This window comes from Taeniopygia guttata, chromosome W, assembly GCF_048771995.1.
Source record: "Taeniopygia guttata chromosome W, bTaeGut7.mat, whole genome shotgun sequence".
Taxonomy (NCBI): Eukaryota; Metazoa; Chordata; class Aves; order Passeriformes; family Estrildidae; genus Taeniopygia; species Taeniopygia guttata.
In genome coordinates, this window is record NC_133064.1 from 32,059,083 (window position 1) to 32,086,284 (window position 27,202).

Consider the following 27,202-nt stretch of genomic DNA (forward strand, 5'->3'; position numbering starts at 1 on the left):
ATATATAAAATTATGTGAGTTCTGAGTATGATGCAAATGCTATGGAATAATGGGTAGAGATTGTATTGGGTCCTGCTGAGCTGGAGTTCACTTCCCCCTAGCAGCCCTCACAGGGCTGTGCTTTGCATTAGGAGCTGTAAAGGTGTTGATAACACACCAGTGTTTTGACTTCTGCTGAGCAGCACTGGCACAGCATCAGCACTGTCTCTCAGCATTCCCTCCCCATCAAGGGGCTGGGGGTAGGCAAAATCCTGTGTGGGGACACAACTAGACCAGCTGACCCAAACTGAACAAAGGGTATTCCATACCATATGATGTCAGCTCAGATATAAAAGCTAAGGGAGAGAGGAAGAACCGGGTGGTATTCATTATTCTACAACATTTACCTTCCAGAGCAACCACTACACATGCCAAAGCCCTGTTTCCTGGGAAGTGTCTGAATATTGCTCGCTAATGGAAAAAGAGAATAAACCTTTTTTCCCTTTGCTTATGCGTGCACAAATTTTCACTTATTTTGCTTTAGTAAACTGCCTTATCTCAACCTACAAGTTGTTTTCTATCTTATTTTCTCTCCCCTGTCCCACCAGAGAGTAATAGAGCAGCTTGGTGAGCACCTGGCTTTCAGCCAAGGTCAACCCACTAAACTAGTAAAGGCCATGTCTTCAAGGGGAGCCTAGTGATGAAGTCTTCTTGCTCCAGCTACAGGATGCATTGCACTAGCAGGCTCTTGTCCTACTGAGAGACTTCACCCTGACATCTGCTGGAAAATGAGCATGGAGAGCTGTAGGCAATCCAAGAGACTCCTGGAATGCATGGAGGATAACTTCTTGAACCAAGTAATAGACAGCCCTACTAGAGGGGATCTGATACTGGATCTGATGGTCACCAATGTAAGTGAACTAATTGGGGATGTCACGAATGGAGGCAGCCTGGGCTGCAGTGATCGTGCACTGGTGGAGTTTGTAGTCCCGAGGGACAAGGGTCACCTAAAGAGGAAAGTTAGGCCCCTGAACTTAGGGAAAGCAAATTTCTAGCTCTTAAAGGAGAAAGTCAGTATGATCCCCTGGGAGACTGCCCTCAGAGACAAGGGAGCGGAACAGAACTAGCAGATTTTTAAGGACATCTTCCATGGAGTAAAAGACCTAGTGAACCCCAGGGACAAGAAATCAGGCAAGGAAAGCAAGATGCCAGCATGGCTGAGTTGACCTGGTGGTCAAACTAAAGAGCAAGAAGTAAATGCACAGGCAGTGGAAGAAGAGACAGGTACAATCAGAAGAGTCTAGGGATGCAGTCCAGTTGTGAAGGGATGTAGTGAGGAAGGCCAAGGCAAACCTGGAGCTGAACTTGGAAAGGGACACAGAAAATAACAAGGAAGGGCTTCTACAGGTACATCAGCCAGAAAAGGAAAGCCAAAGGTTTACTCTCCCCTCAATAAACAAGGCCAGCAAACTGATAACTACAGACAAGAAGGCTGACATACTCAACAACTTTTGCCTCAGTCTTCAATGGCAACCTCTCTTCCCACACCTCTCAAGTGGGTGGACAGAAAAATGGAAACTGGGGAAGCAAAGTCCCTCCAACTGTAAGTGAAGATCAGGTTCATGTCCACCTGAGGAACCTTAATATACATGTCTATGGAATCCAGTGAAATGCATCCCAGAGTTCTGAGGGAATTGGCTGATGTAGTTGCCAAGCCACTCTCCATGAAAAGTCATGGCTTCCCCTCTGTGCCTGAGAAGATCCTGGAACAGATCTTCCTAGAAGCTCTGCTAAGGCATATGGAGGACAGGGAGGTGATTCGGGACAACCAGCACAGATTCACCAAGGTCAAAACCTCCCTCACCAACCTGTGGCCTTCTACAATGGAGTGACTACATCAGTGGACAAGGGAAGGGCTACGGATGTCATTTATCTGGACTTCTGTAAAACCTTTGACATGGTCCCCCACAACATCCTTCTCACTAAATTGAAAAGAGACATGGATTTGATGGACTGTTTGGTGGATGAGGAATTTGTTAGCCACATCCTGAGGGTAGTGATCAATGGCTCAGAGCCCCAATGGACATCGTTGACAAGTGGTATCCCTCAGGGGTCCATATTGGGACCAGTGCTATTCAATGTCTTCATCAGTGACAGACAGTGGGATCGAATGCATCCTCAGCAAGTCTGCAGATGACACCAAGCTGAGTGGTGCAATTGACACACCTGAAGGACAGGATGCCATCTAAAGGGACCTGGACAAGCTCGAGAAGTGGGCCCATGGGAACCTCATCAGGTTCAACAAGGCCAAGTGCAAGGTACTGCACCTGGGTTGGGGCAACCCTCAGCATCAATACAGGCAGAGTGATGAACGAATTAAGAGCAGCACCAAGGAAAATTACTTTGGAGATGCTGGTGGATGGGAGGCTGGACATGAGCTGGCAATATGCACTGGCAGCCCAGAAAGGCAATCGTATCCTGGGCTGCATTCAAAGCAGTGTGACCAGCCAGTCGAGGGAGGGGATTTTGCCCCTCTGATCTTGAGACCCCTCCTGGAGTACTGCATCCAGCTCTGGGGCCCCCAACACAGGAAGGACATGGACCTGTTGGAGCAAGTCCAGATGAGCCCAAGTTGATTAGAGGGATAGAGCACCTCTCCTATGTGGAAAGGCTGAGGGAGTTGGGGTCATTTAGCCTGGGAAGAAAAAGCTTCATAGTGACCTTATTGCAGTCTTCAAGTACCTACAAGGGCTACAAGAAACTGGGAAAGGACTTTTTACAAGGGCACAGAGTGATAGAATAAGGAAAAATGGCTCCAAACTGAAAGAGGGTAGGTTTACACTGGAGATTAGTAAGAACTTCTTTACTGTGAGGGTGGTGAGGCCCTGGCACAGGTTGCCCAGAGAAGCTGTGGCTACCCCATCCCTGGAAGTGTTTAACACCAGGATGGATTGGGCTTTGAGCAACCTGGTCTAGTGAAAGTTGTCCTTGCCAATGTGGAGGAGGTTGGAACTAGATGATCTTTATAGTCCCTTCCGACCCAAACCTTTCTATGATTCTATGCACTTACAGTGTCTGGTTAAAAAAACCCAAAAATAGTACATGACAGTATAATTCTTACTGTGTTCTTAGTTTTTACTTTCTTCACTCATTTCTACCACTGTTTTTTGAAAAAGCAGTCTTACAACTACATCTATAATACCAGCTTTGAAGCAGTATTGAATGAGTGTAAAGGAATGCACAAAGTAAAGCTGTTACTTTTTTCTACACAGAGAGATTGCTGTTGTGTAGATGAACAATCAGGTAAAATTTCTTGGTGATTAATGCAGCCTTAAACTATAGAATAGACATTACAAGCACTACCAGTCCCCATAGCAATTATTTTATCTCATTTTATTTCAAATGCAGCATTTTATGTGATGCCTAAAATTTTTTTCCCTTTATATCTGTAACTTTATAGATTTTAATATATAGCTGTATAATTTCTAACTCTTTGTCACTTTAGCATAGTAGCTGCACTTTACCACATATTATGCTAACTTATTGGAATTCTGTTTAGTCTTGCTTTTTAGGCTGGCAAGGACACTGTTTTCCACTAGAACTTCAAAGACATAACAAGAAAGCCCCTGGAATAACTCCAATGGGGCAGAACCTGGGGGGAATTTACCTAACCAACTGCTCTTCTAATTGGATAATATTTGCTAGATATACTATTTCCCTGATCATATAAAATTGTACTAATCTAATTCCAGGTGCAGTTTCCTCCATATTGTGTACTGGAAAGCTTTCAAGTAAAGACTTGCTTTTCTATTATCATTTTAACACTGTTTGGAAAAGTTCTGTGTTCTTTCCAGGCAACATATGTCAAAAGAAGAAATGTTAAAAACCGAAAATTAAATTAAAAGTAATTATTAATTCAGTTTTGAAAATCCATATAAACCTAAGGAATTTGAACACATAAAAATATAATTTATTGAGGAATTTCAATGTAATTTTTACTTGAGTTGTAAGTTTTCAATATTCTAGGCATTTAAATACTCTAATGTAGGTTTGTGAAATATATAAGAATTGTATTTGAATCAGAGAGGATCCCTGTGACTATAGTCTAAATAGCTAGAGATGTTAAATAATTTCCTTAAAATGTGACCAATAATGCAACTAATAAAGAACAAATGTTTCAAAGTTTTTAAAGGGTTGTATTTTTTTCTTCCCCAAAGGTAAAAGAAATGCGGGGGAAATCTAATTTTAAGTAATTAAATTTACTTTAAATGCACAGGTCATTTAAGAATGTTAAGGCTATTTTAATAAAAACCTGTTGCAAATACCTTTACCATCTCTACTAAACAAATTTGATGGCATTTCACACATCATCTTAGTGTTAAAATAATAGTGCAACCACTACATGAAACTTAAAGCTATGAAGAGTTGAAACCACATTGACAGCTTAAATAATCTACAGACAAGAGCACAAATTATTTTCCAGTCTTATATAACAGTTTTTATATATTATCATGATTCAGAATCTGGGCTTTTTTTCCCTGCTAGTGATTCTACAGTTTTCACCTCAAGGCTAAATTTACTGACCAGCAGCATTACAACATACTTTTTGCCCTTTCTCAGATTTTATGTAGAAATTCTCCTTTGGTGCAATGTTCACAGATGCCTTGAGTCTCTCTCATAGCTCTCGTTCTCCTTCTATCTGCCTCTTGTAGACCATTTATCTTTTATTTTGTAATTCAGTTGTAAGCCATATGCAAAAAAGACTGATGCTTTTTTACACTTGCCTAATGTGTTAGAGCTTTAATTCAGATGTAGAGCTTCTGGGCACTACTGCAATTTAAATATTAACTAAAAAAATATTATACTCAATTGCAAAAAGGTTTTCGACATGACATGACAGCCAATTTTTTTTTAGTTCTTGGGGGGTTTATTTTTCTTTTTTTTTTAATTCTTTTGAATCATCTTCAATAATAATTTTGAGAAATTGACAATGCACTAGATTTAAAAAATACACCTCTAAATTAAAAATCTCTTTTGTAAAACTTGGTTTTAGCATCATAGCATACCAATACAAATAATATCAAAGTTTTAGGAGACTCCCTTCTGAAGGGAACAGAAGGTACCATATGCAGATCAGACGCACTCCTTAAGGAAGTTTGCTGCCTCCCTGGGGCATTAAAGATGTGAAGAGAAAGCTTCCTACCCAGTACAGCCCTCAGATTATTATCCAGTATTGATTTTTCCGGTAGGCAGCAATGAGGTTGCAACAAGAAGTCTGAGGGCAATCAAGAGAGACATCAGGACATTGAGACAACTGGTTAAGGAATCAGAGGCACAAGAAGTGTTCTCCTCTATCCTTCCAGTCACAAGGAATGATGAAGGAAGAACCAGGAAGAGCCAGCAACTCAATACCTGGCACTGAGTGTGGTGTCACTGGTAGAACTTTGGGGGTCTTTGATCATGGGTCAGTCTATACAACACCAGGCCTGCTGGGTTCACCTGTCTCAAAGGAAGAAAAGGATCTTTGCACAGGAGTTAACAGGGCTCATTGAAAGAGCTTTAAACAATCTTTGAAGGAGGAAAGGGATAAAACCAAGCTTGCTACAGGTAAGCTGGGGGAAGGGGTGGGGGGGAGGCATGTGACTGACGGGTGTGCTAGCAAGGTCCTTTGCTCTGCCATCTCAGTGGAGGTAGGGAATAGAGATCTATGTGGCAGCAAAGACACAGGGGTTATTGATTTATCAGAAACTATGGAAGTGCCTGAAAAGAATCACATAGGAATGAGGGCTTTTCCCCCTAAAAAGATGGCCAGATCGATAGCCCAGCTGAAGTGCATCTACACCAATGCATGTAGCATGGACAACAAACAGGAGGAGCAACAAACATTGCACAGCTGGAAAACACTATGATATAGTTGCCATCATGGAGACATGGTGGAATGACACACAACTGGAATGCTACAATGGATGGCTATAAATTCTTCAGAAGGGACAGGCAAGGCAAGAGAGGCAGCAGGGTAGCCCCTGTATGTTAGGAAGTGTTTTGACTGTCTAGAGCTTGCCAGTGGTGATGAAAGGGTCACGTGTTTATGGGTAAGGATCAGGGGTGAGGCCAGCAAGGCAGATATCCTGGTGGGAGTTTGTTAGAGAGCACTCAACCAGCATGAGGAGGCAGATGAAATATTCCATAAGCAGCTGGGAGATTCTCATGGGGGATTTCAACTTACCAGACATCTGCTGGAAATACTGTCACTATTGGACATGAAATGAGTACACAGAAGCTTGGTGAGTTCAAGAGAGAAAAAGAGCCAATTTTATTTCTGACCTCACAATATATAGAATTCCAAAAGTGACAGTGGATTGGAGGATAAAATTGCCACCTCTCCAACCACACTGGTCAAACCAACAGTCCATCAATTCTCTCCTCCCACAAAGAAGAATGCAACACAATCATTATTTACATGAACAGTGCGCGAGAACTCCCGTAGAAATATGTAAATATTATCAGAAGGCTAAAGAAGTTTTATGAGAACTTTAAAACTTTCAAAAGAACTATATAAGAAAACTTAACACTTTTAAAAATCAGGGCAACAGAAATGCAACACATCAAAGAGAAAACAGTCCAGGAGGTTCCTGGAGTGTGCAGGACATAACTTTGTGACACAATGAGAGCCAACTAGGCAACTGCCACCTTGGACTTCCAAAGGACATACTTTGGCCTGTTTAAGGGCCTGGTTGACAGAGGCCCTCAGGAGGAAGCCCTGAAGGGCAAAGGGGTCCAGGAAATGGTTACTGACCTGCTATGCAACTTCTACTCAGAAGTCTATGGGGCCAGATGGGATCCACCCAAGAGTACTGAGGGAGCTGGCAGAAGGGCTCACCAAGTCACCTGCAATAATTTACCAGCAGTCCTGGTTAACCAGGGGGGTTTCAGGTGACTAGAGGTGAGCAAATATGATGCCAATCTACAAGGTTGGACAAAAGGAGGATCTGGGGAACAACAAGCCTGTCAGCCTGACCTCAGTGCCAGGGAAGGTCATGGAACAGATCATCTTGAGTGCAATCATTCAACACACAGGACAATCAGGGGATCAATCCCAGCCAGCATGGGTTTAGGAGGGGCAGGTTGTGCTTGACCAACCTGATCTCCTTCTATGACCAGGTGACCCACCTAGTGGATGAGGGAAAGACTGGGGATGTTGTCTATCAGCTTCAGTAAAGCCTTTGACACTGTCTCCCACAGCATCCTCCTGCACAAGTTGCAGCACATGGTTTGGATGGGAATACTCTTTGCTGGGCTAAGATTTGGCTGGATGGCCAGGCACAGAGAGCAGTGGTGAACAGTGCTACATCCAGCTGGGGCCAGTCACTAGTGGGGTTCCCCAGGGCTCAGTATTGGGGCCAGTTCTGTTTAATATCTTTATCAATGATCTTGATGAGGGGATTGAGTGCACCCTCACTAAGTTTGCAGACAACAAGTTGAGCTGGAAAAAGAGGTTGTATTCAGGTAGGGGGTTGAACTGTTCTCTTAAGCAAATGACAGGACAAGAGGAAACAGTCATAAGTTGTGCCAGGGGAGGTTTACACTGGTGTCCTGGTTTTGCATGGGAGACATTTATGGAAGTGATGCAAAGCTTTTACCCACTAGAAAAGTGTAAACGCCTCTGTGAAAAACACATGTTAAAGACAAAAGAAACCCGGGAACTTCCTCTTTCTCTTCTGGCTGGCAGAGAGGTAACATGGCTGGGCGGGCCCTGCCACCGGGCTGGGTGCCCTTTCCCGGGGCACCTGCCGGACCCCCCCCCCTCCCATCAGGCAGCGGAGGGGAGGCCACAGAGCCAGAGACCACGGAGCCGGGCCAGGCCATGGCTGTGACTGCTAACATCTGGCTGCTTGCTCCAGCCCGGGGCCGACTGGGCCCCAGGAGCAGCCCCATGAGCAGCAATCCCACCACCATGGAGATTCACCTGCAACCACCGGGCAGGGGGAAGGAGAAGTCACCCCCCCCCCCTTCCCCGCATGCTGCTTTGGAGTTCTGGCCTGGCTGATTAGATCTTAGCCGCCCCTCCTAGCAGCAGCAGTTTCTCCCAAAGCTGCCAGCCAGAGTTAAGTGACCATCTGCAGGCCCCAGGCGAGATGTTAACTCTTTCAGTGCTTTAATCCTCCCTCGAGTGAAAGGAACAAGATGCAAGCATGTAAAGGAGCAACATGAAGACATGGAGATCAGTGAAGAAGTCAAGTCCCAGATGGGAGGGATGAGGAGATGCTTTAATCTTGGGGCTGAAATCCTCTTGTAAAGCTATGGAGAAAGACTCTTTTTCCCTATAATGCATGAAGGTATGGGGAGATGAAAGTGTTCAAATTGTAGATATCGAGCAAAGGCCTCCATGCTAAAGTAAGCAGATGTTAAAGTAGCTGTAATCTATGAGGAGTTTGAACAGAGAGAGAGAAAGAAGAGTGAAGAAGGCCCTGTGCTCCCAGGAAGAGAAGACCTCTGTTCCCAGAGATGAAGATGATTTTCGAGATGGCTAATGAGAACTTTTGCCTTTGAACAGCTCATCTTTAAAACTGTATCCCATAAATTGACATGGCCCATAAACACAGCTGTGGGAAAAGCTTGTGGAAAATGGGAGGGACTTCACAATTGCAGATTTCCCTGGGCAGCAGAGAACTGTTTTTTTCTTGTTAAGTCTCCATAACATGAACAAGAGGGACTTCTCTCCCTAAGTGAACTGAAGAAAGACTATTTTAGAGGTGGTAACCTGTCCTAGATTGCAAGGCAAGATGTATTCTATTTGCCATCTGTTAGAGGTGTGGTAGTTATCTTCTGTTAATTGGGCAGTTTTCTTTATCTCTTCCACAAACCAATCCTCCCTCCAGGGAGACATCTGCTGTTAATGGGCTATTGAATGTCACTGCAGGACTGATAAAAATTACATCATCCCATTGTGAGATGCTCCACCCAGGGGGAGGAGCCAAGCATTCCTAACTGGATATAATCTGATATTTTGGGACACCAGAACAGCCTTTCTACTGGATTCCCAGAGGAATAGCTGCTTTTCCATTGGATCTTCAGAGGAAGACTACACCCTTCTACAGCATCACTGCTCCAACAGAACCACATCTGCCACTCCAGAAGGACTGCAGCCACAATTCCAATTGGACTGCTACCAACACCCTGACCATCGGGGTGTCAGGTCATATTCTGACTCTGTCAGTGTTGTTTTGTATAACTGCATTGTTGATTTTATTTTTTTATTTTCTTCCCTAATAAAGAACTGTTATTCCTGCTCCCATATCTTTGCCTGAGAGCCCCCCCTTAATTTCAAATTTATAACAATTTGGAGGTGAAAGGTAAATTTTAAGGAATTTAGAGATTTTAGAGGAGCTAAGATTTTTAGTTGAGATAAGCCTTATTAGAGTTACTTAAAATAAATGAATAGGCCTTGATGAAGTTAAGAGTTAGTAGTTAACTAATAATTCATTACTTGTCAGCACAATGTTTAGTTAGCTGGGTTTATAATGAAGACTATAGAAACTGACAAATAGCTTTTAGGAACATAAGACAATTGTGGGCCTCCTCTGTTCTGAAACCAATTGAAGACAAGGAATGGAAGTTCTACCAAGAGTTCATTTGTCATATCTGCATTGAAAAGGTAGAAAGGTCAGAACGAGGAAGACTTCATTTACTTCCTCATTTTGGGACCCCTCCCCATGAAAGGGACCACCGACCCATTTCAAGGAACAAACTATGCATGCTTAATAGCTTTTGAAATTATTAGCATACGAAGCGAGGAATGGGACATACCAAAATTATGAATATGTATTTGTATTTTGGGTAGTTAATACTTGTATGGATAAAAAGACTCTGTAATCACCTGGAAGCTGCGGTGTGTATTTGGGAGTTATCCCGCACGCTGCCCGGCGTCGAATAAACATACACTTTCTAACTTTAAACTGTTAGAGAGTTTTTGTCCGTCATAGTTGGATATCGATACTAGATCAATATCCATATTTTTTTAATAAATCAGAGGGAGGGGGTTTACATTTTCCATTTCAGGGGAGGCTCATGCCTTCCTTAGCAGACACCTGTCTTATCAAACCAAGACATAAACTGACTGAAATTTTAGGTTTTGTTTCTTTACATTGTCAGTGGGAAGAAAAGGTTGTCGGGAGAGGTGTTCAGAAAGTTTTGTTCTGATTTTTATTACTCTTTCTTTTAGTTACTGGTAATAAATTTTTCTTTATACCATTTTAAAGTTTTGAGCCTGCTTTGCCTTTCTCCTAATCCTACCTCACAGCAGGAAGTGAGTGCACTGGTGATTGGCCAGCACTAAAACCCACCACACTCATTGGTGTGCCGCTCGGGAAATCTCAAAATTGGCGAAATCTCAAATTGGCAAACCCAAACCACTACAATTGGATATTAGCAAAAAGGGTTATCAAGCATTGGAACAGGCTGTCCAGGAAAGTGGTGGAGTCACCACTCCTGGAGGGATTCAAAGATGTGTAGATGTGACACTTAGGGACACAGTTTTGTCGTAGGCTTAGCACTGTTAAGTTTACAGCTTAACTTCATCATCTTAAAAGGTCTTTTCCAACTTAAATGAATCCATGATTCTAAGAAAGTTGTTCAGCATGGTTAAGACCAACACTGGGTTTTAGTATTTCTTCATAATTTCAAAATTGAACTTCAAAGTGTAACTGAGGAAAGCAGAGTTCAGTCCCACACATACTCATGACTAAATTAGCACAATATAAAAGAACATCTGTATAATAACCAGTTTTCCCTAATATACACTTACCTAGTATAAACAGGACAGTTAGACTTCACTCCAGTTAAAAAAATAAAGAAAATTGCTTCCCTTCATTCAGCTTTTCCCAGATGCAATGCTGCAGTAACTTCATCTATACAAAAGTGTGACAACAGTGTTATGAATTTTATTACCTTAAATTAATATCCTCTTATGGAGGACCCAAGGATTAATTTGCTATGAAAACATTGCACTGTATGTGACTACTTTGTTAAATTTCCTTTGACCTTGACGTATCTCTTGTAATCTGCACAGAAGATGCTACAAGGGATGTTCCAGGGCCCAAAATCACATACTATAGCATATTTTCTAGAATTTCTTCTAATAGATGTCATGTTTTATCACAGATATCAAATTCTTCTATACTGGACAATTTCTGAAATTAACATCTCACTTCCTTATTTATCACTTCGTCACCAAATCTCTCAATTCTAATTCCTCATTCTTTCTGCTATAAACCTTAGATAAGAGTCTCAAGAAAACTGGATGAAAAATATAAATTAATTCTCACTGCTGCCAAATTGATAAATCTTATTTTCTATTATTGTTTTCCCTGCATGTAAAAATCTATGTATCATCTGTTTTTTGTGAAAATACAAACTCAAATAACGAATAACTCACAGGCCGGCTTTTAAAATTTCTATCATAGTATAAACTCAACTTGTATAACCTCAGATAATTTAGGATATAATTGTTTGTTTTCAAGGGTATTCTCTTTCTCCAAAAGTTCAAGAAATAAGTGTGGCAAAGAAAGTTTTAAAGAACCCTTATGTCCAATTAAATCTGCATTACTGCTGAACTTGGAAACATCCTGAAATATTGTTGGAGGTTAGAATTTATCCCTTTTTTTTTTCTTCTTTCTTTCTCTCAGGGAATTGGAGAATTTTCTCCCATTTGTTGCCTAGGAGATTGTGGCAATGGGCACTTAAGAGGAAGAGGAGATGTGCTGGGGGAAGGAGCAGGGGCAGGGGTGCAGTTGGTTTCCCTCTTGGCTGGGGAATTTTCTCTTGGGAGGGGCAGGGATGCTGCAAGATTTTGGCTGGGGGGTGAGGGGATGGGCTCAGCTCCTCGCTCTCTTGCTCTCAGATCAGAGAGGAGACAGCCAGGCTACAGTTGCTGTAGGAAGAATTCGCTGCCACCGCGGAGCTCTGTCTTTTACTGCTTCTCCTACTGTGAGCGAGGCTTTGCTCATAAGAGCGGCTGTTGAACTGGGATCTTATCAACATCTGATCTCACTGGAAAGGACCCTCGCTATCTACTCGATGTCTCAGGGGAAAACCTGGGAACCCTCTCTCCTCCACAGGACTGTCTCAATGCCTCCCAGCTGTTTGCAGGACCCCACATGCTGCTCCCCAGCCCTGCTGATTTTCTGCCACTGCTTTGGGTTTCTCGCTACACTTTAACCCAACACCCCATGTCCGCTTAACCCCCACAGCTCTTGCTGCAGCTCCGGAGATTCTGCTGCATTTTGTTTGCCACCCCAGGTATGCCCGCATCTGCTGTACCAGCCTGCTGCTCCGAAGTTCCTGCTACAGTCCATTTCACAACCTGGAGGGGCACTGAGACTAGGTCCCTGTCCCCCGTCACCCTCCTCCCACGAGTTTGCAAACGAAGCCCCTTTTCTCTCTCTCTCTCCCACTGATTGAGTCATCACTACCCATGTGGAGAGGAGGCTGTGCTCACGCCACAGCGTCCCCTGCAGCCGAGGGGGAATCATCACACTTGCCCTGCTGAGCTGGGTGCCAACATCGCCCCTGCTGGCCGTGACTGTAACTACACCAAAGGGAAAAGCAGTTGACAACCCAGAGAAGGCTGTTGTCAGGTCTAGTTTTTTTCTGTTTCTTGTTGCTGATGTTGTTATTGTCATTTGTTTGCCTTGTTATACATATATATATATCCTAGTAAAGAACTGTTATTTGTTTTTCCATATCTTTGACGGAAAGCCCTGTAATTTCAAAGTTGTAATACTTCAGAGGGAAGGGGGTCACATTTTCCATTCCAAGGGAGGTACTCACCTTCCTTGGAAGACACCTGTCCTTTAAGCCAGGACAAATATGCTTATCCATAGCAAGACCTACCAAAAGACCCTTAAAATGCAGCTGTTAGGGTTCCGGAACACACATAATCACGGGATATGATTATATGCAGGTGTTGGGAAGGGTAGATAAATATGATTAAGAACCACAATAGTACAGCCAGGACGAATATAACGCCCCCTACTGGCTGGACAATAACCCTCACCTACAGAGGGGTCCAAAATTCAAATGGACTGTTCCATCTCACCCCCCAGAATGTATGGTTCACCCCACACCTGTAACCCTCCCCTGAAACATCAAGTGTCTGTGACCCCATTGGCCCAAGTCCTGTTCCAGCCCACCTCGAAGCCCCCCTTGATAAGGGGTCTCCGGGGGGCCAGACGCCCTCTTGGATCTTCCCCTCTCCTCCTGGAACTTCCTCCGGGAGTCCCTGCTCCCCCCTTTGTCTCTCCCCTCCCCCATCACCTCAGGCCCAGCCACATGCTGCTACACAGCACAGCATGAGGCAGGGCCTTTCTGCATCCTGAATAAACCTCATCCCCCAAAAACAACCAACAGAGATCTCGCTTATATTCACCCCAATCCATCCGTGGAAACCCCTTCTTACGACTTTACATGCAGGTGCTTTTATTAAGAGCTCTGGGAATCAGGGGTACCAACCCAAATCTGACTCCGACATGGCTTTCAAGCTGAACGTATTTTATATTCTATCGTTATATAACTTACATATTAATTATTAAACTTGTATTGTTCTATTGTATACATTGACATGAGTTTCTCGTGATCTTTCTTAGGTCCCTGACCACAGTTTCTCATGATTATTCTTATGATTAAACAGTAATCATATTTAATTACTAAACAATCATCACATCTAACAATTATATCATTTATCATGTACTAGCTACACAGGTGCAGTTCTAGCAAGTACTAGTTCTTCATGTGCTAAAGGTATTTATTTTTCCAGGGCCTACTAAGCTTAATTTTCCTTTTAACCCTAAATCCCAATGATTTTAAAACCCTTTTATTATCATTTTCCCCCCTTTGAAAGTATTTTCACTTCACTATAAGTGCAAATACTTTCACTTGATACAGTCTTTAGTTTCTAAGTTTATACATGATGTTCTTCAAATCCAGGATTGACGTGAACGTTGTCATGGACTAGAGGATCAGAGGATGATGGGTGTGGATCCGGTGTCAGTGCCTTGATTATTTTCCGGTTTCAGGATGTCCTCTTCTGTATTTCTCCTTTTAGGACACTGTAGACTAACCAAATTACTAAGAACACAATTAATAGGATTATTACACTCTCAGTGATAGACTTAATCCATGAACTCACATTCCACCCTAACCCTTTAAAGACTTTGTCTAACCAGCTTGTAGTCAAATCTTTCTGCTCTTCTTGTACTTCATGCTCTATTTGTTTAAACTGATTGATGTCATATTCTACATCTGCAGTTACATTTGGGATGTGGATGCAGCAATGCTATTGGTAAAGCCTGTGGCCGCTGCAGTTTGGCTTCTTGACATATTTTACTGATCTGCCTTTTTAGTGTCTGATTCATCCTCTCCACCTGTCCACTTGACTGGGGTCTCCATGGTGTGTGGAGGTCCCAAGTTATTCCCAGCAACCTACTTACTTCTTTTACCACCATGGCTATGAAATGGGGTCTCCTATCTGATGATATCCCTAGAGGCACCCCGAATCTGGGAATGATTTCTTCTAGTAACCACTTAACTGTTTCTTTTGCTTGGTTCGTGCGACAGGGAAGGGCTTCTGGCCATCCAGAAAATGTATCAACCCCTACTAACAAATATTTGTATCCTCGAGTTCTTGGTAATTCTACAAAATCTACCTGCCAATAATCTCCTGGTTCTATCCCCACCTGAACCCTTCCTAGTTGTGCCTGTCGTCTAGCCACTGGGTTATTTTTCAAGCAAATCTCACACTTTGACATTATTGATTTTGCAATTGTCAATATTCGTACTGAGACCAAATAACATTTTAGAAATTTTACCAATGCCTCTACACCCCAATGACATTTGTTATGTTTAATTTGTAGAACCTCTCTCATTACCAAGGGGGGTACCACTATCTGTCTGTGTGCAGTTACATACCACCCTTCTGGATTCTTCTGTGCATTCAGTAAATGTCCCAATTTCTCATCTTCTGCTGAATATTTCGGCTGTGGAGGTAAATTGAATTGAGATACATTAAGTTTTAAAGGGACCAATGTAATTGTTGTTTGCACCTTTTGAGCAGCCTGTCAAGCTGTCCAATCTGCCTTTTGATTTCCCTCACAAATTTTGGAGTTTCCTGACTGATGTGCTTTACAGTGCATAATTGCCACTTGTTCAGGTTTTTGTACTGCTCCTATCAGCTGCAGAACTGCATCTTGATGTTTAATGTGCATCCCTTGAGATGAAAGCAGGCCCCATTCTTTCCATAGGGCCCCATGCACATGCACTACTCCAAATGCATATTTTGAATCAGTCCATATGTTCACCTTTTTCCCTTCACTTAATTCTAGTGCTCTGGTTAAAGCAACCGGTTCTGACTTCTGGGCGGATGTATTTGGTGGCAATGCTTTTGCCTCTACCACTGTACTGATTGTTGTTATCGCATATCCAGCGTATCTCATTCCGTTCTCCATTAAACTGCTTCCATCTGTGAACAACTCCCAGTCTGGCTGTTCTAGGGGGACATCTTTCAGATCTGCTCTAGCCGCACAGATGTGTTCTATTACTTCCATGCAATCGTGTTCCAATAGGCTTTCTTCAGATGTTGTACCTAGGAACAAGGCTGGGTTCAAAAGGTTAGTTGTTGTTAATGTTACATCATCTTGCTCCGTTAAGATTACCTGGAATTTCATCATTCGACTCGGGGAGAGCCAATGGGCCCCCTTCTGCTCCAACACAGTAGTCACCATATGTGGTACATAGACATCTATGTGCCTTCCCATGGTGAGCTTCCTGGCTTCTTGTATCAGAATCACAGTGACTGTGACTGCCTGCAGACATGAAGGCCATCCAGTACTGACATTGTCAAGTTGTTTGGAAAAGTAGCCCACCGGCCTTTTCCAGCTTCCCAAACGTTGGGTTAAGACTCCCAAAGCCAGATGCATCCTTTCATGTACAAACAGCTGAAAATCTTTGGACAAATCAGGTAACCCCAATGCAGGAGCAGTTGTCAAGGCCTCCTTTAGTTTGAGGAAGGCCTCCTTCTGTGGTTTGCCCCAGGTAAATGGCTGCGTCTTCTGGGCCTCATACAGAGGTTTTGCAATTAGTCCATAGTCCATGATCCACAGGCTACACCACCCTGTCATCCCAAGGAAGACTCGCAGCTCATGTAGATTCTGGGGCTCTGGAATGGCACAAATAGCTTGAATAGGGTTAGTACCCAGTTTTCGCTGCCCTTGTGAGATTTCACATACCAGGTAAATCACAGTCTGTTGGGCAATTTGTGCTTTTTCTTTAGATACCTTATATCCTCCCATTCCCAGTGAATTTAAAATCTCGATTGTTACCTTTATGCAGGTTGCTTTCCCCTCTGTGGCTATCAGTATATCGTCAACATACTGTAGCAGCAGGTATTGTTCTCTCCGTACTTGCCCTCTTGTCGTCCAGGTCTCCAGCTCCTTCGCCAGTTGGTTTCCGAATAGGGTGGGACTGTTCTTGAATCCTTGTGGGAGCCGTGTCCAAGTGAGCTGGGTCTTTCTTCCATTTCCTGGATTTTCCCACTCTAAAGGCAAACAGGTTCCTAATTTCTTTGTCAAGGGTTATGCAGAAAAAGGCATCTTTTAGATCAATTACTGTAAACCATTTATATATCTCTTTCACGGATGTTAACAATGTGTAAGGATTGGCAACCACTGGATAAATGTCCTTAGTTATTTCATTTATTGCTCTCAAATCCTGCACTAGTCTATACTCACCATTGGTATTCCTCACTGGAAATATAGGTGTATTATATTCTGATTCACATTCTTCTAAAATTTGGTATTTCAAGAATTTATCAATAATTTTTACTATTCCCTGCCGTGCTTCTGGTTTTATAGGATACTGTTTAACCTGTACTGCTTTTGCCCCTTCCTTTAATTCAACATGTATTGGTTGTGCTAATTTAGATTTCCCAGGTATATCTGTTTCCCATACTGAAGGAATTACTGCATCTTCTACTTCCCTAGGAATAGAGGGAGCTGGTTTTTCCTTAATCATTAAATTTTTTCCTGTCTTTTATTCAGGTATTTTCATTAAAAGCTCCCCATTCTCAAAGGTTATCACTGCATCAAGTTTTGCCAATAAATCTCTACCTAAAAGGGGAATTGGACACTCAGGCACATACAGGAATTCATGTGTCAGGACCTTATTTCCAAAACACAGATCTAAGGGTTTTAGGAATGGCCGATTTTCCTCCTTCCCTGTGGCCCCGACTATTGTTGTTTGTTTGTCCCCAATTTGTCCTTGCAAATCATTCAGTACAGAATACGTGGTCCCTGTATCCACCGGGAGTTTTACTTCTCTATCACCTAGCTGTATGGTCACGAACGGTTCCTTGCTATTTTTTAGACAGCTGCTGTATTGTCCCACCACCATTAATTTTGCAATATCTTGATCTTGGCTTGGCTGGTTGCCTTGGTAAAACCGGTTTGGACACTCGTTTATCCAGTGACCTTCTTGCAGGCAAAAAGAGCACTGGTTAAATACTAATTTTGGCACAGCAGTTCCCCCATGTCCCCTGCCAAGTCCACCTCCCCTCCCCAGTCCACGGCCACCCCTGCCCCTCCCTCTGATGCCTGGGTTTCCTTTCCCTTGTATTACTGCCAAGAGGTTTTGCTGTTGCCTTTTACTTGTTTCCTTTTCCCTATTATTATATACTTTCCAAGCTACTTCAAGCAATTTGTCCAGATTTCTAAATTCTACCCTTCTAGTTTTGCAGTTTTCTCCTAATGTCATCCTGTGACTGCCCCAGGAAAATGAGAGCGAGCTGAACCTTTGCTTGTGGTGTATCTATTTGGAGATCTGTGTGTTTTCTCGCTGCTTCCTTAAGCCTTTCCAAAAACACGGTAGGGGATTCTTTCTTCTCCTGCCTTATCTCATACAATTTAGACCAATTTATAGTCTTAGGTACAGCATTTTGAATGCCCATTTGGACCCACTCCTGATATTTCTTCAGCCTTTGCATATGCCCAGGTGCATTAGGATCCCACCCTGGATCCTCGGTTGGAAAATTATCATCTAGGGTTCCCATTACGAGCCTGTTTCTGATATCCTCCCTTGCCCTTTCCTTGGCTGCTCTAAGTACCACCTCTTTCTCTGTAGAATCCATTAGGGTATCTAATATTACTTGTATATCATCTCAATCTGGATTCTGAGTTTTCATAATCATTTTTACCACTCTTGCCACTTTATCAGGATTTTCTCCATAAGTTCCAGCCGATTGTTTCCAAATTACTAAATCCGCAGGGAGAAAAGGTACTTTTACAAACACCGGCCCCTCCGCTCCTGTTCCCTGTCATAAGGGGGCAATCACAGTCTGCTTCTGTCTACCCAGATCTTTTCTGGCCAAGACCGGGGCGGGCTTTGACCAATTCTGAGTCCTATGAGATACCGGTATCGCAGATTCACTTTCATCTCTACTCTCACTATCTCCTTCACGTTCATCCTCCCCCCTTCTATGCATCACAGTTAAATTTAGATCATCTCCAGGGGAAGAGGAGGATAGGGAGAGAGGGTTTAAATGGGTGAAATAGGACTAGACAAAATAGGATTGGGTGAAGCAGGTGATGAAGTAGGGGTAGGGGCAGGCAGGATAGGGTTAGGTTCTCTTGGTCTTGCGGGGGCTACCTGTAAATCAACGTCTGTATCGTTCCTCCGACTCCGACTTTCTTTCAATGCAAAATGTTCTCAACAATGTTTCTCCTTCACACAAACCTCACACTTATCACTTGTAGATGCCTTAACTACCATCAATCCACATTCAACCTGCCATTCTGGCTTATCTCGCAAGTAGAAAAACAAATCAATATACGAAACCTCATCCCATTTTCCTTCGGTTTTACAAAACATCAATTGCAAAATAGTGTTATGTTGCAATGTTCCATTCGGTGGCCATTTTTCACCATCTTCCAAAACATATTCTGGCCACCATGTATTACAGTAATCAATTAACTTACCCCTATGTAAGTCTTGCCCAAAATTACCTTGTTTCCAATGTGCTAATAAGCACCCCAAAGGAGAAGAACGTGGTATGGGGGAATTGCAGCCCAAGAGACCTTTAAGCTTCTCCATATTATAGCCACAAAACACCACAGAATGCCAAACCTGCAATGCTTTTGCGATGTCTAATGGACGGTGCCTAGGCAATACCACAAGAATTCCTTTAACCCAACCGAGCGTAGCTTTCGCTGCGTCTTAGGCAGGTTCCACACCAAATTAAAAGCACCTTACCTCTCTCCAGGGGACGTTGTGAGCAGCGGAGAGTCGCGGCACCGATGGGCTCCCCGAGAATCCCTCAGTGTCGGCTGGAGCGTGATCGGGTCGCGGGGTCCTCAGCAGTGCTCGCAAGGTCCCAATCTGGGTTCGCCAAAATGTTAGCATTCCGGAACACACATAATCACAGGATATGATTATATGCAGGTGCTTTTATTAAGAGCTCTGGGAATCAGGGGTACCAACCCAAATCTGACTCCGACATGGCTTTCAAGCTGAACGTATTTTATATTCTATCGTTATATAACTTACATATTAATTATTAAACTTATATTGTTCTATTGTATACATTGACACGAGTTTCTCGTGATCTTTCTTAGGTCCCTGACCACAGTTTCTCATGATTATTCTTATGATTAAACAGTAATTATATTTAATTACTAAACAATCATCACATCTAACAATTATATCATTTATCATGTACTAGCTACACAGGTGCAGTTCTAGCAAGTACAAGTTCTTCATGTGCTTAGGGTGTTTATTTTTCCAGGGCCTACTAAGCTTAATTTTCCTTTTAACCCTAAATCCCCATGATTTAAAACCCTTTTACTATCACAGCCTCTGCTATCTTATTTGCTTATTTTTTAAAAACAGGGAGAGTTCCACCCCAGTGGATCTAAGTTTATCAAAGCCTCACTATGCTCCATTTACCCTGTTACATATCATAAAAGAAACAAGCAACAGCAGTAATCTCAATGCCTGCCAATTTTTAATCTCATGTCCAGATATAGAGGTCCATAATTTTAAATGGAAAACTATTAAAGCATGAAACTTCATATATTATATTAATTTTTTCTTATGTAAAAGAAAGCTGTCTCATTTTTGAAACGCATTGTACAACTATTAATGAGAGATTGAACTCAGTAGTGGTTACATGCAAGATTCTCCTCTGTCTCAAAATTCCCTTCTCAGTATCATCTTTTCCAATCCACATTTTAAAGGATTGCAAACGTAAGTAGCAAACAAAACAAGGCAGGTCGTAAAATGTACACTCTAAATGAAGGAAGCTGTGAAAATACCGCAAATTGTGCTTTATTTAATTTTTATTTGCTATTTTGATTCTGTGCAATTACCAAGAAATTAAGAGAATCATTAGAATGGAGAGTGCCTAACCTAAAATATGCTTCCTTGCTAAACTGAAAGATATATTATGCATTGCAAAATATATTACAACTACTCATTGGCTCAGAGAACAACTGTAATAGGGTATTCTCCAGAAGCAAAACATTATGTGAAATTACAGTGCATTACCCAGTTTTTAGTCAAGAAATACAAGACTTCTTATAGTATTTTCTACAGATAGGAGGACTTTGGAAGGGAAGATGTCTGAAGATGTTTAGTAATGTGACCAAATGACCAGCTGGATTTTTACATATCAAAGGTTAAAGTATTTTTAAATAAACAGATATTTAAAGATGTGACACCCATATACACACATTTGCACTGTGCAAGAGAGAAACACAAAACTATAATTTTTTAACCAATTATTTCCTCTCATCACTTTGTCTACCTTAATTCCTTTCCCATGGAGCTCCAATAGCATGTCTGTTCAGACTCGTGTTTTCAACCTAGTGCTGACTAGTCTCTCACAAAAGAGTGAAGAACGTAATTACATTATTAGAGTGTTCTTGTTAATGCAATTGGTTCCCATGTGCTCAAAAGGATCATTCAAACCTGATCTTTCTTTTTTCACTGCTTATGGACCTGAATCAACAACTGAAACTTTCACCTCTTATGTCAACTCCACTTGCCTACATTACACCTAACAGAATGCAGTAAAATCCCTCCTGATTTTCAGGCAGATAGTTCAGGGCTTGACTGCGCAAGAAAGTTAAATCAGTTTAGCTTAAACTTGCTTATATTCTAATTTTCAAAATCCTGTGTGGAACAATTTCTTTAAATTTAAGGCTGGCTTATGTTTGTTTTTTGGTTTGTTTTTTTTTTTGAAGGAATGGACTCAAGCTCAGCTGATGTGAAGCAGACTGAAATAAAGGCATCTATTTGGACTTTTGCATCAATTTAGCTTATTTGGTTTAAAAATCAGACCTGTGCTTTTTATTCTCCAATGAGAATTACTCTTGTCTTTCCACAGTTGTCTGCTACTGACTTTCCTTGTTTCTCTATTAGAAAGGTGGCCAAACTATAGTGCACCTACCACTCATGTCTGCTTTGTGATATGCTCAATGATGAACTGAGCCATGGCTCCTGGCTCTCACTGCTTTTATACAGGCAGCAGAGTAACTACCTACTAAGTCCTATAAAGGCTCTGTAAACACAGTTAGGAACTACTGCAGCCACCATCTGCATTCAACAACAATGAACAGCTCTACCGCCTCCAGGCAGACCCGCACTTCTAGTTCAGGATACAGAAAGAGGGCCAAAACATGGTGAAGTAGGAAGACCAGGATTAGAGTGATGGCATACACACAGGGGTAACTAAGGTTCCACTTTGTACTTGCTGGAAGTGAAAATTCAGGATTTGGATATGTGCAAGGGGAAAAAATGTGGCTGAAGTGAAAAATTAGAGTAAATTTCTGCAGATGCATGAATGGATGGGGAAGGTGAGTATGAGCATTGGACTGCAGTCCTAGCTTGCAAGACAAGAACATCCAGTAGGAAAGCTGGGAGCATAAAAGCCATAGATGAGATTCTGGTTTTGTGTGGTTAGAAAGACATGCGACTCTGGATGCCAGAAGTTACTAATGATAATCATATACCTCCTAACTAGGTTTGGAAGCCCCTGGTCTGTGTTACCTCACCATAATTTCTGCAAGTATTTCCTTTTTGGTTTCTAATAGAGTAAGAGTTTCCTTGCATCTTTGTACCTACTTACCTACTATTTTCTATTCTCCAAAAAACATTTTATCTTGCCTTTTCCTCTGCCATTATATTTAGCATCAATCAATTATTTAAATCAATGCCCTTAATGGCAACTTCTACATAAGCAGCATATTTTGAATGTTTAAGGGATTACACAATGGCTTGTAGAAAAGGTTATATAAAATTCAATTATTTAACAGAGGAATAATTTAACAGCAACTTCATCCTCAAGGCTCAAAAGCCCCACGTTTTCTTAACATGTTAATTTTGACTAAAAATGTACATATACACAAACAAAATTTCAAAGCATTTAGTACACAGAAAATTAACAGTGATCTTTTTAATTAAATTACACTCTGGAATCTGGTCTGGAAAGGGAAAACTGAAGGCTAAAAGTGATGTTTGGAAATTTATTTCTATAGCATTAAAAGATGCCACATTCCATGGCCTCCATGTGCACATCCATAAACAGATTATTATGTACACTGATTTATCATGTATATGATAGATCACATATATAAACTGAACAACACTGGGTCTACACAAATATATATCTACCAATTAAATATTTTTAAAATAAAATTTCACTATGAATTACAGCCCTGACCCTGAGCCCCTATAGCTTCTGTATATTATACACATAAATACATATTCATTTTTTCAATCATCATATAGATATGAAATCTATCAAAATATATAGAAAACCTATCTGAGCTATCCAAATCAAACTATAAAATAATTTAAAGAAGTGGAATAGGTGACAAAAATATTCTGTTACATGTATTTGAATGTTCAAAGAATCTGGAACTGAATTAACTAATAAAATTCATTTCTGTGGTCAAATTTACTCAAAGTTCCAACATAATTAACACATGAAAATAATGGTAAAAACAGTCTTAGCCCTTTCAAAAAAAAAAAAAAAGCAAAGAAAAATCCTCCCCCTGTTGCATATCACTGACACAATTCTACTGACAATGCATTGATTGGTGCAGAAGTTTCACAAACCTGTGGTCCAAACTTTTATGACAGTGACAATGCTGAGTCTACAAAAGGAGATCTTTATCAATGAAACATTTCAAAAATAAAATCTCTGTATTCTTTTTAGCCCTGATCTTCAGACCATACAGATTCTGAATATCAGCTTTTATGAAGGAGGATTATACTTGGCCTTCTGCCACTCTCCTTTGTAGCTATAGCATCTTGGTGTGCCCAAAGTGGAAACAGGAATTAAATTTGATTGAATTAAACTCTATTCCAGATCTGCCAGTCTGCTGGACAGCTCTGTGTGCACCTATCACCTGATTATAAGATAACTCAGTCCCTGGTGTTGCTCCGATTTACAACACGAACCTAAAATTAAGCACATATATCAGTTCTCTTGAATATCTGCATACAAGCACTTCTAAACTGCAATCTAAATAAATATACTAGAAAAACATATGCCGGATAATCCAATAAGTCTACATTCATAAACCCACCATTCATGTTATTTTTACCTTCTTGCCACAAGGCATGCTTAGTTCAATTTATCAGTTGTGCTTACATTTATATAAATTTCAGAAGTCTCTGAAGTCTGTGTTACTGCCTATATCCAATGGTAAAAATGGTCCTTAGTCAATATTCATTCTAACCAGAGCCTTTCACCTTTAAGACAGAGTAAACTGCTTTTTAACCCTGTTTTTGCAGGATCATAATTATCCCTTTGCAGTATAGTGCTTTGAGTATAAGCTAACTAGATATTTTCACAGAATGGATCAGGTTGGAAGGGACCACAGTGGGTCATCTAGTCCCACCTCCCTGCTCAGGCAGAGTCATCCTAGAGCACATGGCACAGGATTGCATCCAGATAGTTCTTGAATATCTCCAGTGAGGGAGACTCCACAACTTCTCCAGGCAATATGTTCCAGTACACGGTCACCCACACAGTAAAGAAGTTCTTCCTCAAGAAAAATTTTGAACAAATACACTCTAAAGTAATAATGATCATATAAAAACTATTCTTCCCAACTGTGAGCAGCTTTCCTCCATCCTCCCACATATAATACCAAAATAACTACAGTTCACACAGCAGATGCAAAGTGAGGACTTTTAGAAACAGACCACAAACGGTTATTTTTACACGCAGATGAGATTCTTCATTAGAAACATAGGCTCACTTTGCAGTTCTAACAAAGGCTCCTTGTATGATCTTGGGCATACAATTATTTTTTTTCTGTTTAATTACTCACAAATTAACGTTTTCTTCAATGACTGTTGTAAGGATTTAATAATATCTGGGAAATACTTAAATACCACATTAAGGACTACTTAAACAGGCAAGAAGGCAAGCAAACAAGTTATGAACCTGTGGTGGCCAGAGTGCATAGCAGAATAAGCCTCACAGTAGGAAGATCTCTTGGGTCCTGAGCGCAAATTCAAGGGAGTGGAATTACCTTCACAACAAGGAAATAAAGAGCTTGAAGACTGAGCAAACCATTTATGCCAACCCCAAAAGGCGTTTGTGGCTTTTGTACAGTCACTCCACAAAGACTTTACGAGTTCCATCAGCTATTTCCCGTAAGCACCTAAACTAACAAGCTCCCCAAGGAAGGAAACAAAAAGTACAAAACAATTACGGAATTTCACTCCTTTCGAATATTTCTTAGGAAAAAAAAAATGGAAACCCACCTAGCAGACCTGGTTAGCAGGGACCCTATACACCGCAGGAAAAAAAAAGGCAGGAAATATGGACACTTTCTTATATTCCCCAGGTGACTTTCACCGCAAGGCTGCGGGGACGATACCAGCTGTAGCACTGGGAGGAGCCGCGGGAGCTGGAGACGTGGGTGGATGCCCGGTCTTCCCCCACCATCCAATCCATCCGGACGAGACGATACAGCCCGCCAACGACAGCGGGAAGAGAGGGAGCAGCCTAGGTCCAGGCCCAGCTACACCCAACCGGCCCGACTGCCGCCCGTAGGCATGCAGGCAGCAGCTGCCGGAGATGGGACATCCCAGCCCGCCCCTCGAAGCCCAAACACCTACCCACACCATCCCAGACCCCGACGGCAGAGAAGTGGCGAGGGAGCGAAGCAGCTAGTCCTCTGCCTCCGCAGCTCAGTTACGAAACCCACTAGGGCTTCTGAAATGGCTGAACAAAGGGAACCTCGCTCCGTTGCCACCACCCCTCCGATTGGCCGGGGCGGGGCCCGCCGCGCGGTGCAGGGCGGGGCGCCACTGGCCGGTCACCGTGGCAACGGCGGCCTAGTCTAGGGCCCGTGGCTTCGGGTGTGATAGGACGGCAGTGAAATGGCCGCCCGGCCCCACCTAGCCTTTCAGCCCTGGTCCCTGCCCTCAGCATCTCCCGGGCTCCCACTTGTGCGGAAAATCACGCTATGAAAAGCCGGTGTTCATAAAGGAGACAGAGGAATCCTGCAACTTTATTCGAATAAAGGGAGAGTCCACTGGGGCATACCCCCGTGGGGTTTCTCTCTCGAGGCTTCGGAGAACACAGCCTCCTTTTATTCTAAACTCCCGACTCCCCATTTCTGAGGTAAGAGGAAGATACCGCCTTCCTGAACCACCTACTGATGCCCAAAACTAGGCAAGAAAATAAAACTCTATAGTCAGACTGTTAAAAACGGGACCGCACTCCCGGTACTAAAAGTGATTTCCGCATTTATTATAATAAAAAGGAAGGCCTAAAGCAAGGGGGCTTGCGGGCTGAGCAGGAGCGGTCCCGTCAAGAATGCTGCAGCGCTGGCACTGGGGTCTTTCTTGAGCAGTGATGTCCCCGATGTTCCAGGTGGAGTGTGTGAAAAATGCATATTTTATGATTGGCTTTTCACAAATGTTACAATTGTAAGAAACTACAGATTGAGATATTGTTTATTAAGATATATGTAAAGGTTAGACAACTGTGAGAAAAATACAGACTGAGGTATTGTCTATTGAGATAAGGTTAGGCCACGGAGGTATGCAAACAGCGAAGGGACACAGCTGATGCAAGATAAGATAACAACCACTTACACCGGAGACTGCTTATACAAACACAAGATAACGGCAGGAATTGGCTTGCAAATTCCAGGGAGACAAAAGAAGAAATTGGAATAAAAGGAGACAGTTTGAGCGAATCAAGGTAGCAGTCAGTGGAGCTTCGGTTTTTTGAAGTTCTCTGTCTGCTGCACAGCGCTGTTACCCTTGTTCATATCCTACTTGCTGTAAATTAATAAAATTCTTAATTGGATTATGTTCCGTTGTGGCGCAAATTTATAACACAATGAATATTATATGTGTAATGTTAGAAAGTTATGCTGTATTAATTTTCTTAAGTAGTGTGTTAAATATAGTTTTAGGTTATAACATTGTTGAAATAGAAACTCTGCGGTGTAGGATTTTTTTACTAGCTCAAGCAAGAGATTAGATAATCAAGAAACTCTTCACACAGAGATGACAGTGACTTGGGGCCCATAAAGAGTTGCAACCTCCTTATCAGAAAAGACAAACATTCTTCTACCTTCTCTCCATCTTTATGGAACCAGCATGATTAAGGGGAAGAAGTTGACAAAGACCAGAAAAATTCTTAATTTGCAAGGAATTTATGCATCATGTATGAGATATATGAATATGCAACAGGCTATTGGTTTTAAGGTTATTCCTTTGTTCACAAGGTATGCTTTTCATGACTTAGTGTCCGAGAGCATCTGGACATCCGTAATTCTTTGCTTTTTATTGTCTTCTAATTGTCCTACCTCTAAATTGTATTACTCTAATTGTATTACTATTTTTACAACCATTTTATTATTATTAAGCTTTCAAAATTTTAGAAACCAAGTGATTGGTGTTTTTCACAGAGCGGCATAAATTCATTGGGTCAGATGCCCCTTTTTATCCTGTTTTTTGTCCCTCTGCATTGGTTTCTGTCTGGATCCTTTCATTTGCATGAAGGTTTAAGGCACTTGATTGGCCCATTACAGTTCTTTCCAGGCTGGCTCGTTTCACTTGGGGGGTGGTGCACTTTACTTAGGTGCAATACGGTAAGTTGAGTACTGTATTTCTTATAACTACCATTTTAACCCCTTTTACC

The 27,202-nt window shown here is 41.9% G+C and overlaps 1 protein-coding gene across 5 annotated transcripts in view; it reads right to left on the bottom strand.

Annotated features, from left to right (window-relative positions):
- LOC116806923 (transportin-1) overlaps nucleotides 1–26,120 on the bottom strand; it is a 149,197-nt gene extending 123,077 nt beyond the window's left edge. For 4 of the 5 annotated variants that reach the window (XR_012053305.1, XR_012053307.1, XR_012053306.1 and 1 more), the window contains exon 1: nucleotides 24,805–26,120. The gene's annotated coding sequence lies outside the window, so the exon portion shown is untranslated. The remainder of the gene's footprint in view (nucleotides 1–24,804) is intronic. The other variant, XM_032744741.3, reaches the window with a different exon arrangement.
- Nucleotides 26,121–27,202: the final 1,082 nt, after the last annotated feature.